Source organism: Adiantum capillus-veneris, chromosome 23 (assembly GCF_014529385.1).
Source record: "Adiantum capillus-veneris isolate H3 chromosome 23, ASM1452938v2, whole genome shotgun sequence".
Classification (NCBI taxonomy): domain Eukaryota; kingdom Viridiplantae; phylum Streptophyta; class Polypodiopsida; order Polypodiales; family Pteridaceae; genus Adiantum; species Adiantum capillus-veneris.
In genome coordinates this window covers 16,335,536-16,350,686 of record NC_140953.1, presented here as the reverse complement: position 1 = coordinate 16,350,686, position 15,151 = coordinate 16,335,536, and positions in this window count along the sequence as shown.

The window sequence follows — 15,151 nt, the reverse complement described above, 5'->3', positions numbered from 1 at the left end:
CCGAAGATTTGAACGTCGAATCACGCCTTTGATGCACCAAACCTCAATTTATTGATGATGAAAGAGCATATACAATAGTGGTTTTGAGATTTGTGGAACTCACGCTCTCTCACTTGCAATGTGTAGCTTGAAAGCTTCTCTCACACCAAGAGTGAAGCTCACAAGTGGTTGCTACACCTAAGTCTCTCCTCATGCATAGAGTGTTGGGGTGCTATGTGAGATGTTGGAGGTTGTTTTACAAGAAGGAGAGGGGCCTATTTATAGGTTGGAGACCCCTCATTAAGATTATTGGAAATCTTAATTTACAAGCTAACAAATCAGGATTATGATTTTTTTGAATATCAAAACATTGCGGGCCTTCTTTGTCTGCTTGAGTCATGGGTGTGGGCTCAAAAGAAAGCATTATTGATGGTAGATAAGGTGAAAGTAAGTTTTAAAGAAGGGGAGAGGGAGAGAGAGAGAGAGAGAGTTACTATACATGTCTTGAGGTGAGGTGTCTTTTATGGTTAGGTCAATGCTATTTTGTGTTAGTATGTTAGTCGTTAGTAATCACTAGAAGGTTAATGTTACATTTACAATGGGTAGAGTGAGTTGATTTGATGAAGAAAGAGGGGTGAATTAAAAGAGAATCATTGAGATGGTGAAGCTTTGAAGAAGCTTGAACTCACCCTTGTGTAGATTGTGGAAAAAATGACCGCTGGTCTTCTTCTTCTTCTTCACTTCTTTACGCCGCCGCCACGGTTGACCACCACGATGAAAAGAGGATTTGTTGATGAAAAATCCTCAATTTGCAGAAGTTATCATGGTTAAGATGCTGAATTTTAGATATTTTTAGGAGAGGTAAATGAAATTGTAACATAGAAGCAATAGAGAGAGACATGGAGAGGGTGTATGTATGTAGAGGTTCATAAAAGAACTATAGGGATGAGAGAGAAGGGTAATGGTGAAGAGGGTGGGAGAAGCCATGGAAATTGCAGGTTTGAGTGAGGGAAGGAGAGGGAGGGATGTGTAAGAGTGAGTAGGTGTGTGGAAGGGTGAGAGAAGACTAAGGGCTACTTGTGAGAAAAGTGGGCAGATTGGGGTCCACTCAAAAAATCATATCTCACCGCTCGTAGCTCCAAAATTCATGAAAACATTTGAGGTGATTATTCAAAGCGTGGGCTACATTTTCTCTTTTGACCACCGCTCCAAATTCAGAGTGGAGATAGGTACCAAAATTCTCACCAAAAAGCCTGTTTTTTATGCCTGCAAAAGTCTTTTAGTGGCCCCCTCCTTTGTTGAATTTGTACAATGCATCCAAGAGTGAGCCCCTCCTTTGTCATATTATAATACAAAGCATTCAAGTTGCCCTTGACCCATGCATGGAGGAGGATTATTGGTGAAATAAGAAATATATACATGGTGGGACTAGTGTATGGACTATTCATGGACTTTAGCTCAATGAGCACATGGTGTTAGAATAATGAGTAAAAATAATAATAAAAATATGGAGGAGTTATGGATATGGAAAGATATTGGAATCATATGATATGGTCCCTCCTTGAATTATTTTGGGTGAAAGAGGAAAAGGTATGCAAGTAAATAATATAATAAAAGTAACCAATGAGTAGAAATCAATTTTTTGTTTTCACGAGGGTGAGGGTGAAAATGTGGGAGTGATTTGTATAAAGGAAAAATATGAGGTTAGAGTATGTACATATTGGCAAAAAATATAATTATGGTGTAAGAGGATGAAAGAAGGTGTACATAGGTTTAATAAAACACACACCTAAGTAGAAATATTTAAATAAAATACCAAAATAATTATAAAAAATCCCTATATTTAGGCCATATATACAATGAAATATTTACACACAAAGAGGCCATAATATACTTTTATTTTTTTATTTTTTTTATTTTTTTTTGGCTCACCTAGCCCAGTGACTAGCTAGCTGAGGGTTTTTAAGAAGATATGGGAAAAGCCCCCTAACTCACACACGCCTATGTACAGTGAAATGGTAGGGATAGCCATAGCGTTTGGGTGAATTTGGTAGGGTGGAGTAATCTAGTATGGCAATTATGGAGAGCCGAAAAACGGCTATCATTAGCCCTTCCCCCAGGATGATGGTATATTCATGTACCATCATAGAGCATCTTTTCCAAAGAGAGTGCTTCAGAGTCCTTGACGAGATCTTCATTGTTTGGCCCCTCAGAATTTTGGCTAGAGTTACACTCATGCTTCATGTAACAATACTTACATGAGACAGCGGCCTTTGGACAGATCTTTGGTAGATCCTTTGGTAGAAGGCGACTCAAATAGGGCTTCAAGCGATACCCGTTTACCTTCCTGGAGTGCTCTTTACCATTCAAGTCCATAAGCTGATAGTAACTAGAATTGAAAGCCTTCTTGACTATGTATGGCCCTTGCCATCTAGTTTCAAACTTGGCATCAAAACGATTGTCAAACCTTAGCACAAGCTCTCCTTCCTTGATGCCTTTGTCCTTCAGTTTCTTGTCGTGCGTTTCTTTCGCTTGTGTGGCTTTCCTCTTGTAGCACTCGTATGCTGCTTCTCTTCTCCACTCAAGCTCCACTAACGTAAGAAGTCGATCCATCCATACCTCTTGATCATCTTGTGCTCCTTTTCCATGAAGTCGCATTGTTGGAATGTTGAGCTCGATAGGCTGCAAAGCCTCTTGACCATAGACCAAGTGAAATGGTGTGAACTCCGTGGCTTCCCTATATGTGGTTCGATATGCCCACAAGGCACCATCCAAGAAGTCATCCCATAATTTTGTCTTGTTTTGCACCATCTTTCTAATGATTCCTGCAATGACACCATTAGCCTTCTCCACCAAACCATTTGACTGTGGGTAGTATGGTGTGCTATGACGATGTAGAATGTGAAGCTCTTCACAAACTTCTGTGAGCAAGCCCTTCCTAAACCCTGGACCATTATCAGAAACAATCTCCAAAGGTGTGCCAAATCTGCAACAAATGTGAGTGTACACAAACTTGCTAACTGTCCTCTCATTCACTCTTGCCACACTTTGAGCTTCCACCCACCTAGTCATATAGTCTACAGCCACTAGAATGTAGAGTTTACCATTTTTTGTCCTAGGCAGAGGACCCATAGCATCAATGCCCCACTTTTCAAAGGGTCCATTTGCAAGCACTATTTGCCTCGGGCCATGCACCAACCTTCTATTTCCATTTATCTGACAATTGTGACAGCTTTTACACCAATGTTGAACATCCACATGCAAGCTTGGCCAAACATACCCCGCAAGCAAAATCTTCTTCACAGTTGATTCTTGGGAAAAATGACCACCACATGCCTCTTCATGCAAACCTTTTAGAATGGCTGGAATTTCCTCGATAGTTGGTACTCTTCTGCACACTTGATCCTTCCCTTTTTGATAGAGGGAGCCTTCTAGGAAGAGATAGAAACTTGCCTTCTTCATGAGTCTCCTCTTCTGAGCCTTCGTGAAGTCTTGTGGAAACTCACCCTCCAAAATGTAGCCGATAATGGGAGCCAATGACTCCAATCCCTGGTATCTCGGTTGCTTGACAGCTGCTGCCACCATGATGACCTGCACTTCTCTCTCAACACATGTAACTGCTTGTTGTGCAAGTAAATTGGCATCTTCATTTTGTTTCCTCGGAATATGATATAGTTGTACTTCTTCAAACTGATTAAACATCTTACGAATGGCATGAACTTTTGTCCTTAAGCTTTCATTCTTGCATGCCCAAATGCCTAAAATCTGTTTAACAATGAGAAGTGCATCTCCCTTTACCATGAGACGTTTTATCCCTTGGCCAATGCACATCTTCAAACCATGAAGTAGTGTGTCGTATTCTGCTTCATTGTTGCTAGTTGAACCTGGTAGATTGACCTTCTCTTTCATGACCACCTCTCCACTTGGGTTGAGCAACACTAGCCCTCCCCCTGCTTTTCCTGTGGCTCGTCGAAAAGCTCCATCAAAGAACAAGGTAAAAGCATTGGGAATACTTTTTGGTGGTGGCAATGGTAGGGTCTTTACTTGAGGCACCTTAATTTCCTTCTCATGTACCCTATAAGTGAGAATCCCTGCCAATTGTGCACGCACACTATCTTCTACCTTGAAAGAGTATTGGAACTCTTGCAACTCCATAATCCACTTTGAGATCCTAGTACTAAGATTCATTTGAGATGACACCCAAGGGAACAAATTTTCTGCAGTGAGAATTACAAAAGGTTTTGGTAGTAGGTAGGATCTAAACTTTCTCACCGCAAACATGAGAGAAAGCATCATGAGTTCTACTTCTGTGTAGTCTCTCTCCAAAGCATTCATGACCCTACTAGCAAAGTAGATGGGTCGCATCCTTGTACTGTGGGGATCTTGTTGTAGCAACACAGCACCAATTGTTTCCCTTCCAACACTAGAGCTAACAAAGAATGTGTACTCCCAACAAGGAGGCATGAGTGTTGGTAGCTCTGACAAAATGACTTTAATGTTACAAAAATACTCTTCAAGCTCATCAGACCATGCAAATTCTACTTGTTGTGTCAACTTTTGCAAAGGATGAAGCCACTCCGAGGCTAAGTGAATGAAGCGTGACATATACTTCACCTTCTAAATGAAAGAGATGACCTCCTTAAGACTCTTCGGTGATGGGAGCTCAATAAGAGCCTTTGCCTTTGAAGGATCCACCTCAATGCCTTTATAGGAAATCTTGTGACCGAGCAAGATCACTTCATCCTCACCTATGTGGCACTTGTCGGGGTTGAGTTGACCTCCCATGTCGTAGAGCTTCTTTAAACCTTCTTCTACCCTTTGTAGATGCAATGATTCTGAGCTATAAATGCAAAAATCATCAATGAACACCCTAATTGACTTTCCAAAGAATGCTTGAAACACCATGTTCATGAAACGTTGGAATGTTGCAGGAGCATTTGTCAGACCAAATGGCATGACTCTAAAAGCATAACAACCCCAAGGAGTGATAAAGGTTGTTTTCAATTGATCTTCCAATGCGATACCTATTTGAAAGTAGCCTGAGTAGCCATCACACACAGTGTACTTCTCATGACCAGCTACCTCATTTAGTATCTCATCCTGAAATGGGAGGGGAAAGTGATCTCTTTTTGTTGCCTCATTGAGTGGACGGTAATCCACACACACCCTCCACTTTCCGTTTTTCTTAGGAGTGACAACAACAGGAGAGACCCACTCTGAATTCTCCACTGGATAAATGAAACCTGCTGCTAGAAGCTTTCTTACCTCCTTGAGTAGAGCCTGCTCCTTTATAACTCCTAGCCTTCGTAGCTTCTGAGCTTTAGGTGTGGCCTCAGGCTTTAACTCAATCTTGTGTTGAACAACATCTACCCCACGCACGTCGGTGTAGTCTTTAGCGAAAAGCCTAGGAAACTTCCTTAGCACACATTTGAACTCCTCTCTTTCATCCTTTGTAAGTGTTGTTGATAGCATACCTTCCAGCATCCCTTCATCTTGAACACCTTCGTTCTCTTGAGGACCTACCTCCTCCAAGCCTTGACAAGAGGTCTCTTGGTTGCTTGGCCTAAACCTTACCCCCATGACTTCGATGGAAGACTCCTCTTCAGTAATGCTGCTGCTACTTTCTTCTTCTGAAGTGCTATCGGTCCAACCTTCTTCCGTCTCACTTTGAGATGATTCTTCATGGAGCTCCTCTTGGCGTTGCTCCTTCATGTCAAAGACAACCTTCTTATGATTGTCATTCCTGCAAATTAATTTCCCACTCTCCCAATCCTGCAAAGCTCGCATTTTCATTAGCCATGGTCTTCCTAGGATAAATGGATAACCACTTCCCTTGGTCGACATAACATAAAAATCCACTGCCTTCTTAATGCCAAAGGCCTCCACAAAAACATTTTTACAAATTCCTACACACCTAGCCTTGCTATTGTTTGCCATTTTCACTTTGATTTCAGGTGTCTCATGGATGTGCATGCCTAGTCTTTGCATGAGTCCCTCTGTCATGATGCAAATTTGTGCACCCCCATCCACTAGACCTTTCCTAACCAATCTCCCTTTGATGTAACAGTCTAGCACCGGTGTAATGTCCTCATTCATTTCAGCTTGTGCAATTTTTACAATAGGCACACTCTCTTTTACCTTTCTCCTAGTGCTAACTGCCCTTGTTAAATCCCTCCTAACTTGTGGACATAATGCAAGAAATTGAGGCCATGAAATATCAGGACCCTTACCTCTCATGTCTTCCAACAAGTTGTACGGAGCCATACCATGTCCAAGAGGGAAGTCTTGGAGGTTGATACGACGTCGAGTCCTCTTGGTTTCCTTGGTTTCCTTTGCCTTCTTGCCTTGTCCATGGTCACTCTGTGATGTGACTCCTTCTTTCTCTTTACCTTTTCGTCGGCCACGCTTAATGCCATTGGCTTCCATGTCAACCTCATTTGAATTTGTCACCTCTACCACATGCACATTTGGATCTGGCAAAGGTGGAACTCCTTCTACCCCTTGTGGAGGTGGTCTTGGTCCATTTGGCCTTTGTAGAAGCCTTGGTTGTTGACCAGCTCCTTCTCCTGCATTCATCACTGGGTAATTCAAGTTAGGTCTCCCTGGCTCTCCACGGGGCCAAGGACAATTATACATCCCATGTCCAGACTCTCCGCAATTCCAACATTGCAAGACTCTCCTAGGTCGTGGGTCTCGCTCTTCAGACTTCTTTGCTTGTCCCTTTGGACCTACGGCTTGTGCAAGGTGAATTGACAGGCTGCTTAAGGATTCATTTAACTTCTCAATCACTTCAACCGTTACCTCAGGAAGCTCCTTAGATGTTGATGCTTGTGACTTACCTTTGGGTCTAAGACCTTCTATTGGAACCTCCCCCCTTAGGCACTTGAGTTTCCTATATTTCTCAGCAGCCCTAGTTTCAGCTGCATTAAAGGTAGCAGGTGCACCCGCCTCAACTTTTACCTTAAGGTCAGGAAAGAGTCCGGCTATGAACCTCTCCTTCTTTAGAAATTCTGCACCATCACCAGGGTTAGCAACATTTCGTATCCATAGAGCCCAAAGACGTAGAAACTCTTGCTTGTACAAGTAGTAGTCATCTAAGTCTTTTTGCTTATGAGAAACAATGTCTTGCCATAATTTTTGAGTGTTTTGGGGATCAAAGAAGTATTTCTTGAAACGATTCAAAACTTCTGTGTAATTCCCCTTAACTTCCTCAGGCAAAGAGTCAAACCAAGTGCTAGCATCTTTCCTAAGGACCACCTCAAACATTTCTACACATTCTTGATCAGTTATTATCCTCTTGATACGGCAAGACATCTTGAAATTCGCTAAAAATAATTCTGCATCCTCTCCAGGATCTCCAAAGAAAAGAGGATACCCAGACATTTGGCGTTGGCTTTCCATTGAATTGATTTCAAAGTGACACCCGTTTTTGTTTTTCTTTCTTAAAAAGATTTACACAATAATGTTTTCTAGCTTGCAATCTATTCTACAACAAAATAAAGATATTCACATCAAACAACCTATGATAATCAATAAGAGGTAGGATGACAGGGTTTGGTGATGCGAGAATTTATCCTACTCTTTGGGCACCAAACATGAACACCATACGTTGTTGAAAATGGATTTTCCTACTAATTTCAATGTTTATTCTAATGTGTGGAGTGAAATGGAAGGGGAAAACCTCTATTCCTGGGCCATTATCCATGGTCTATGCATGACCTAATGCTTAAAACAAAACAAAAATATAGACGTCCAAACTAAGGTCGTACCTAATGAGAGGCAAAATAGAAGGATTTACTGAAGCGTTTATCTCGGCCAACCTAAGAGGACCTAAAATTCTACGAATGACACCTTGAAATTGCAACTTAGTACTAACAATTATGTGTACCTTTTGCCTTGCAATGGGAATGAAGGGATCATACAAATTTTCGTGATTCATGCAAACTACTTGACTATGCTAAAGGTTGATTCTACACAAAAATACACAAGCCGTCCTCAGTGGGGGCACCAAAATTGAGGCGGTCCGGGGCGGGCAACAAGAGAGGCGACCTCTAAACACCCCTCAAGGCTCCCGTGCTGCTCAATTGGGGCTGGGGCAACCACAAGCACAACACAACAACAAACCCACAGCCAAACCCAAACAAGATAGGGGCACCACCTAGTTATGGTATGCGAACTAGGACGCAAGAGAGATTTTGGCACAACCAAGAAGATGCACCACACAACACACACAAACAACCTCACACCAAGACACACACAAACTGGACCAGAGAGAGCTAGAGCAAAGGGAAGAGAGAGAGAGAAAAGGATCTTGCGTAATACCTTATTTGTGACTTGCAAATGGAGATGGTTCGTTATGATGCTATCGTAGAACTTGTATAAAACTCACTCAATGCTTAGTGATTGCTAAACATTGCCAAAACACACACACACTATCTTAGGGTGTGGGAGACCTCTCACCACAATACCCTCTTACAATGGACACAAAACTGGCAATGGAAAACACACTAAAACACTTTCTAAAATCAAGATCAACCGATAAAAACTCAAATACACAAGTCACCTTGAATTCACCAAACCGTATTGCACAAATGGAAGGCCGAAGATTTGAACGTCGAATCACGCCTTTGATGCACCAAACCTCAATTTATTGATGATGAAAGAGCATATACAATAGTGGTTTTGAGATTTGTGGAACTCACGCTCTCTCACTTGCAATGTGTAGCTTGAAAGCTTCTCTCACACCAAGAGTGAAGCTCACAAGTGGTTGCTACACCTAAGTCTCTCCTCATGCATAGAGTGTTGGGGTACTATGTGAGATGTTGGAGGTTGTTTTACAAGAAGGAGAGGGGCCTATTTATAGGTTGGAGACCCCTCATTAAGATTATTGGAAATCTTAATTTACAAGCTAACAAATCAGGATTATGATTTTTTTGAATATCAAAACATTGCGGGCCTTCTTTGTCTGCTTGAGTCATGGGTGTGGGCTCAAAAGAAAGCATTATTGATGGTAGATAAGGTGAAAGTAAGTTTTAAAGAAGGGGAGAGGGAGAGAGAGAGAGAGAGAGTTACTATACATGTCTTGAGGTGAGGTGTCTTTTATGGTTAGGTCAATGCTATTTTGTGTTAGTATGTTAGTCGTTAGTAATCACTAGAAGGTTAATGTTACATTTACAATGGGTAGAGTGAGTTGATTTGATGAAGGAAGAGGGGTGAATTAAAAGAGAATCATTGAGATGGTGAAGCTTTGAAGAAGCTTGAACTCACCCTTGTGTAGATTGTGGAAAAAATGACCGCTGGTCTTCTTCTTCTTCTTCACTTCTTTACGTCGCCGCCACGGTTGACCACCACGATGAAAAGAGGATTTGTTGATGAAAAATCCTCAATTTGCAGAAGTTATCATGGTTAAGATGCTAAATTTTAGATATTTTTAGGAGAGGTAAATGAAATTGTAACATAGAAGCAATAGAGAGAGACATGGAGAGGGTGTATGTATGTAGAGGTTCATAAAAGAACTATAGGGATGAGAGAGAAAGGTAATGGTGAAGAGGGTGGGAGAAGCCATGGAAATTGCAGGTTTGAGTGAGGGAAGGAGAGGGAGGGATGTGTAAGAGTGAGTAGGTGTGTGGAAGGGTGAGTGAAGACTAAGGGCTACTTGTGAGAAAAGTGGGCAGATTGGGGTCCACTCAAAACATCATATCTCACCGCTCGTAGCTCCAAAATTCATGAAAACATTTGAGGTGATTATTCAAAGCGTGGGCTACATTTTCTCTTTTGACCACCGCTCCAAATTCGGAGTGGAGATAGGTGCCAAAATTCTCACCAAAAAGCCTGTTTTTTATGCCTGCAAAAGTCTTTTAGTGGCCCCCTCCTTTGTTGAATTTGTACAATGCATCCAAGAGTGAGCCCCTCCTTTGTCATATTATAATACAAAGCATTCAAGTTGCCCTTGACCCATGCATGGAGGAGGATTATTGGTGAAATAAGAAATATATACATGGTGGGACTAGTGTATGGACTATTCATGGACTTTAGCTCAATGAGCACATGGTGTTAGAATAATGAGTAAAAATAATAATAAAAATATGGAGGAGTTATGGATATGGAAAGATATTGGAATCATATGATATGGTCCCTCCTTGAATTATTTTGGGTGAAAGAGGAAAAGGTATGCAAGTAAATAATATAATAAAAGTAACCAATGAGTAGAAATCAATTTTTTGTTTTCACGAGGGTGAGGGTGAAAATGTGGGAGTGATTTGTATAAAGGAAAAATATGAGGTTAGAGTATGTACATATTGGCAAAAAATATAATTATGGTGTAAGAGGATGAAAGACGGTGTACATAGGTTTAATAAAACACACACCTAAGTAGAAATATTTAAATAAAATACCAAAATAATTATAAAAAATCCCTATATTTAGGCCATATATACAATGAAATATTTACACACAAAGAGGCCATAATATACTTTTATTTTTTTATTTTTTTTATTTTTTTTTGGCTCACCTAGCCCAGTGACTAGCTAGCTGAGGGTTTTTAAGAAGATATGGGAAAAGCCCCCTAACTCACACACGCCTATGTACAGTGAAATGGTAGGGATAGCCATAGCGTTTGGGTGAATTTGGTAGGGTGGAGTAATCTAGTATGGCAATTATGGAGAGCCGAAAAACGGCTATCAATAGCATACCCTTAAGACCATTGATGGGGGCTAGAGATTTTGCAAAATGGGGTATAGACTTTGTTGGGGCAATACAGTCACCTGCTTATAGAACCCAAGCTCAATATATCATTGTAGCTATGGACTATTTGATCAAATGGGTTGAGGCTAAAGCAACTCAAAACAATGATGCCAGAACCAGAGCCGCATTCTTATATGAGTATGTGTTCACAAGATATGGACTGCCAATAGAAATTGTCAGTGATAGGGAAACTCATTTCCTCAATGAGGTAATTGAGTATTTGCTTAATGAATTTATGGTCATCCATAACAAATCGGCTCCCTCACCCACAAGCAAATGGACAAGCTGAGTGTACGAATAAAATTATTAGCTTGGTATTGACTAAAGTGGTTAGTTTAGGAAGGACAGATTGGGAAATGAATCTCCATGCTGCTCTATGGGCTTATTGTGTTTTATTCAAAACAGCTTTAAATGCTACACCCTTTAACCTTGTTTATGGTCTTGATGTCATACTACTGGTAGAATTTCTATTGCCGACACTAAGGGTAGCTAAGGATCTTGAGTGGACTGGACATGAATTGTCAGAGAGGCTTTAAGATTTAGAAAAGCTTGATGAGCAAAGGCTAACTGTTGTAGCTCACATCTATGCGCAAAAGCAGAAACAAAAACATTTTCTTGATTCCCATCTAATTAAAAAAATCTTCGAAAAGGGGACTTAGTTTTAGTCTATTGCTTTAAGCAACACATTCCTAAGTTTAAGAAAAAGGGAACGGACCGTTTATCATTGAAGATGTATCTCCAAGTGGAGTAGTTAAGTTGTCCACCCTAGATGGTTAACCAATGGCTAACTGGATTAGTGGATTTTGTTTAAAGAAGTACAATTTTCCACTAACCCATGAATTGCTAGATAGGATGCATGTAGCAAAGCAAAGAAAGATAAAAGGACATCAAGTTAATGATGAAGCCCAAGAAGAAGCTCGGCTTCAAGTACTCAAAAGAAAAGCTGCTCCCAAAAACCAACAAATACCTATTCCCATCAACACTTTGGAACTAGTAGACCGACAATGGGAGTTACAAAAAGATGCAGTGTCAACAGATGATGAATGGTTAGATGGAATGACCTTCACATCAAAGTACAAGTGAAAAATCATAGCACAAATACATTGGTTAACACAGGAGCTCGAGTAAATGCAATCAGTTATTCCACGTACAAGAAAGCAACAAGTCAGTCTTTGACAACAAGAATAGCGACTATTAAAGGATGCAACAAGAACCCAATACCAACATTGGGAGTAGTCAACTTAAATGTGACAATGCATGAATGTTCATGCCCTGTATTCTTACCAGATGAACACATGAATGAAACAATGATTCTTGGAATCTCACAAATGCCGACGTACAAGCAATACCAGATTGGGATACCAATCAACTCAAGCTATTACCTAAAGGCGGACAACTCATTGTTCCAATTGCACCAAGAAAAGAGGAATGGAAAGGAGGTTACAAGCAGAGTAGACCACAAAGCAATCAATCTTCTCCATCCTATCGACAAGAAAATGCTACAAGTAGCATGCAAGGAGTCAAGTAAATTTGGGTACCAAAGGCACAACTTAAGGACAAGCCGATTCAAATCAGGGTGCCCAAAACATCATGTACAGTACCAAAGACAGTTCCAAGGTTCAAAACACAAAGAAGAACAACTTCGAACAGGGAACATAAAACAAAATGGATTTACATGAAGAAGGAGCACCTATCTTCTCCGCAAATTGTAAAATCAATCAAGCAATAGAGAGTTAAGTCTCTGAAGACTCAACCACACCATTTTGACCAAGACAAACCAAGATACCAATGGCAGGTAAAAGCTCAACAACCATCATTATTGATACCAACAACTCAAGAAATCAGAGTGGCAAAGCATCCTGATGGTACAATCAAGCGAAGAGCACACAAGCTACAAGATTTGCTCTTTGCAGCACAGCAAAAGAAAACCTCGACATCAGAAACCCTTGAGTTATTTACTCAAGACCCAACTCTTGCACAGCATAATGGTTTGAACTGCATTGATCTTCAAAGCATGGTAGAGCCAACCAAGGCTATGCATAGACACGATTGTTCAACCCATGCACACAGTCATCCCGGAGTACGCCATCTAGGAGGGGTGGAAGGGAACTAAGTAATTAAGGGCAATGTTTAAAGAGGGAGAAAATTTTTTGATGTTAATGTGTGATTATTTACAAAATAACCAAATAATGCCCTTTTAAATCATCAACAGGGGAAATTTAATTGATATCAAAAAATCATTAAAAAATAGTCTTTTTTTGTTATTTTTCATCATTTTTCTTGATATTGGGACCTAAAAAATGGAGAAATCCAACAAAAAAATAAAGCTATGTTTTTCAATGGATTTTCTTAATTATTGGATTTTCACTTTGCTTTTTTAGTGCATTTTGTTATTTTCTTTGATTTTTCAATAAACATGTCAAAATTTAATAATAAATAGAAATTGAGCTCAGATGGGAAAACTGAAGATACGTTGATGATCAGAAGGACAAGACAAATATGCACAAAAAAAATCAATCAAATTGGCAGATGGAATCTGGAAGCCTAAATTAGGCCACAAGACCCACTTTTACAAAATTCTTGCAGAATGAGCTACAGGAACCCGTTTGAGGAAATTTTTGAGTCTAACATAGATTTCACGGCCTAGTAAGACTAATAGGGTAATTTTGAGAAAAATGATTCAGGAAGTCCAAGTATAGATATCCAGGTAGTTTAAAATCACCTCATTTCTACTTGTTGCCCTTGGAGAGAGAGCCTTTTGACCTTCTTCGCTATCGATTTTTGGAGTCCACAGTCGCCCGTTTACAACACCGTCTCACACGAGACATGAGGGGTAAGTTCTATACTTATCAATGATCCATTCTGTATGGCCGGTAGCTAGTCTAAACCCCAGGAAAAAACCCTAGAATCCGAGCAGTGCATGAAGTCCTACGATCAAAAATTGACCATAGCGACCTGTCAGCTCAACCAAATCGGATGAGACTTGAATTGTAGCATGTCCCTATATAATAGAACACTTCTATATCAACAGTTGACCATTTGGCAGGGGTCGAGGGGGGTCCCAAGTAGAAAGTCTAGGTTTTTGGCAGATGCCAGAATTGGATTTTGACTCCACAGACAGCTTGTAGATTGGGTCTACATACAATGTATATGGTTGGTTTCATAAAATCAATCAAGGCAAGCTCTCAAAAAGCAGAAAATAGCTCGAAGGCTACAAAGCGTCAAATTTGACATATGAAGTCAAAATGGGCCAAAATTGGATGAGTAGCTTCAGGACTATGTAGCGGACAAGTCCATAGCTTCAAAAGTGACTAACCAACTCCGCAGACCATGTAGTCACAAAAATCAATGAATTCAGAGTTGACAAAGCACGAAGTGATGTCGACAAGACAAAACTTTACCAAATTCAATTTAGGACTTGTTTTAGGTGTATTGAATATTTTTAGGTCAAAAGTTGTCAAGTTTAGCGGATTGTTGTAAATAATCACGATTATTTACTTTTGTAATGTTTTGGCTTGGAAATGGTACCTTCACATCACCTATCACTTGTACACATCTACTACATGCCATATTTCAAGTATGAGCCAAAATGATCAATGATAACTTGGAAAATTGTCAAAAAACGCAAGAAAGTCCTTCAGATTCAAATTTTGAGTTATCAGTCACATTTTTTGATCGAAATCACATCATATCTCATACATAAGGTCTATATCATGCTTAGAACCAAGTTGCACCAAAAACTATTCATTTTGATGAAAAAGTTAATAATCGCGATTATTTACTTTTTTGCCAAGATGGGGGGAAATTGCAACTTTGATTTCATGGGACCAAAGCACATGATGTCCTAAGCCCACTGACCAAGTTTGAACACATTTGGATTTCAAAATCTTAAAATTCCTTTATATCTACTATTTCAGGGACTGAAAGCCTAAATCTGTCACCATTTTCACCCTGTGCATCCAAATGAGACCATACTTCACTCAGAGTAACTAATTGATATATATTTCAAGCCTATGATGCCAAAAATGCAAAAAGTTGGAAAATACCTTTACATGTTTTTATGCATCTATGCATGTTCAAAAATTGATTTGAAGCAAATTGGACTCAATTTGTTAGCAATTCAGACTGAAGGACATTTCAGAGCAGAAATTGTAATTTTTTTAAAACTTTGGCACTCTCTTCACTTAACAAGAGCAATGCAAGCTACAGAGAAGGCCAAGAAGAGGGTCTCTCAAAAAGAGAAGCTACAAGAGCTACCACCATACCAACCGGACCCCAGTTCAGTAAAGATGGTCAAAGCAACATACTTGTCCAGAGGACAGCTTGAAACAACACCACAGTTTTTATAGGGAGGTTTAAAAGTGAAGAAGGACATCAAGTAGAGCTGCAACTACTACCAAAAGAGATGTATGATGTCGCGGAAAAGCCA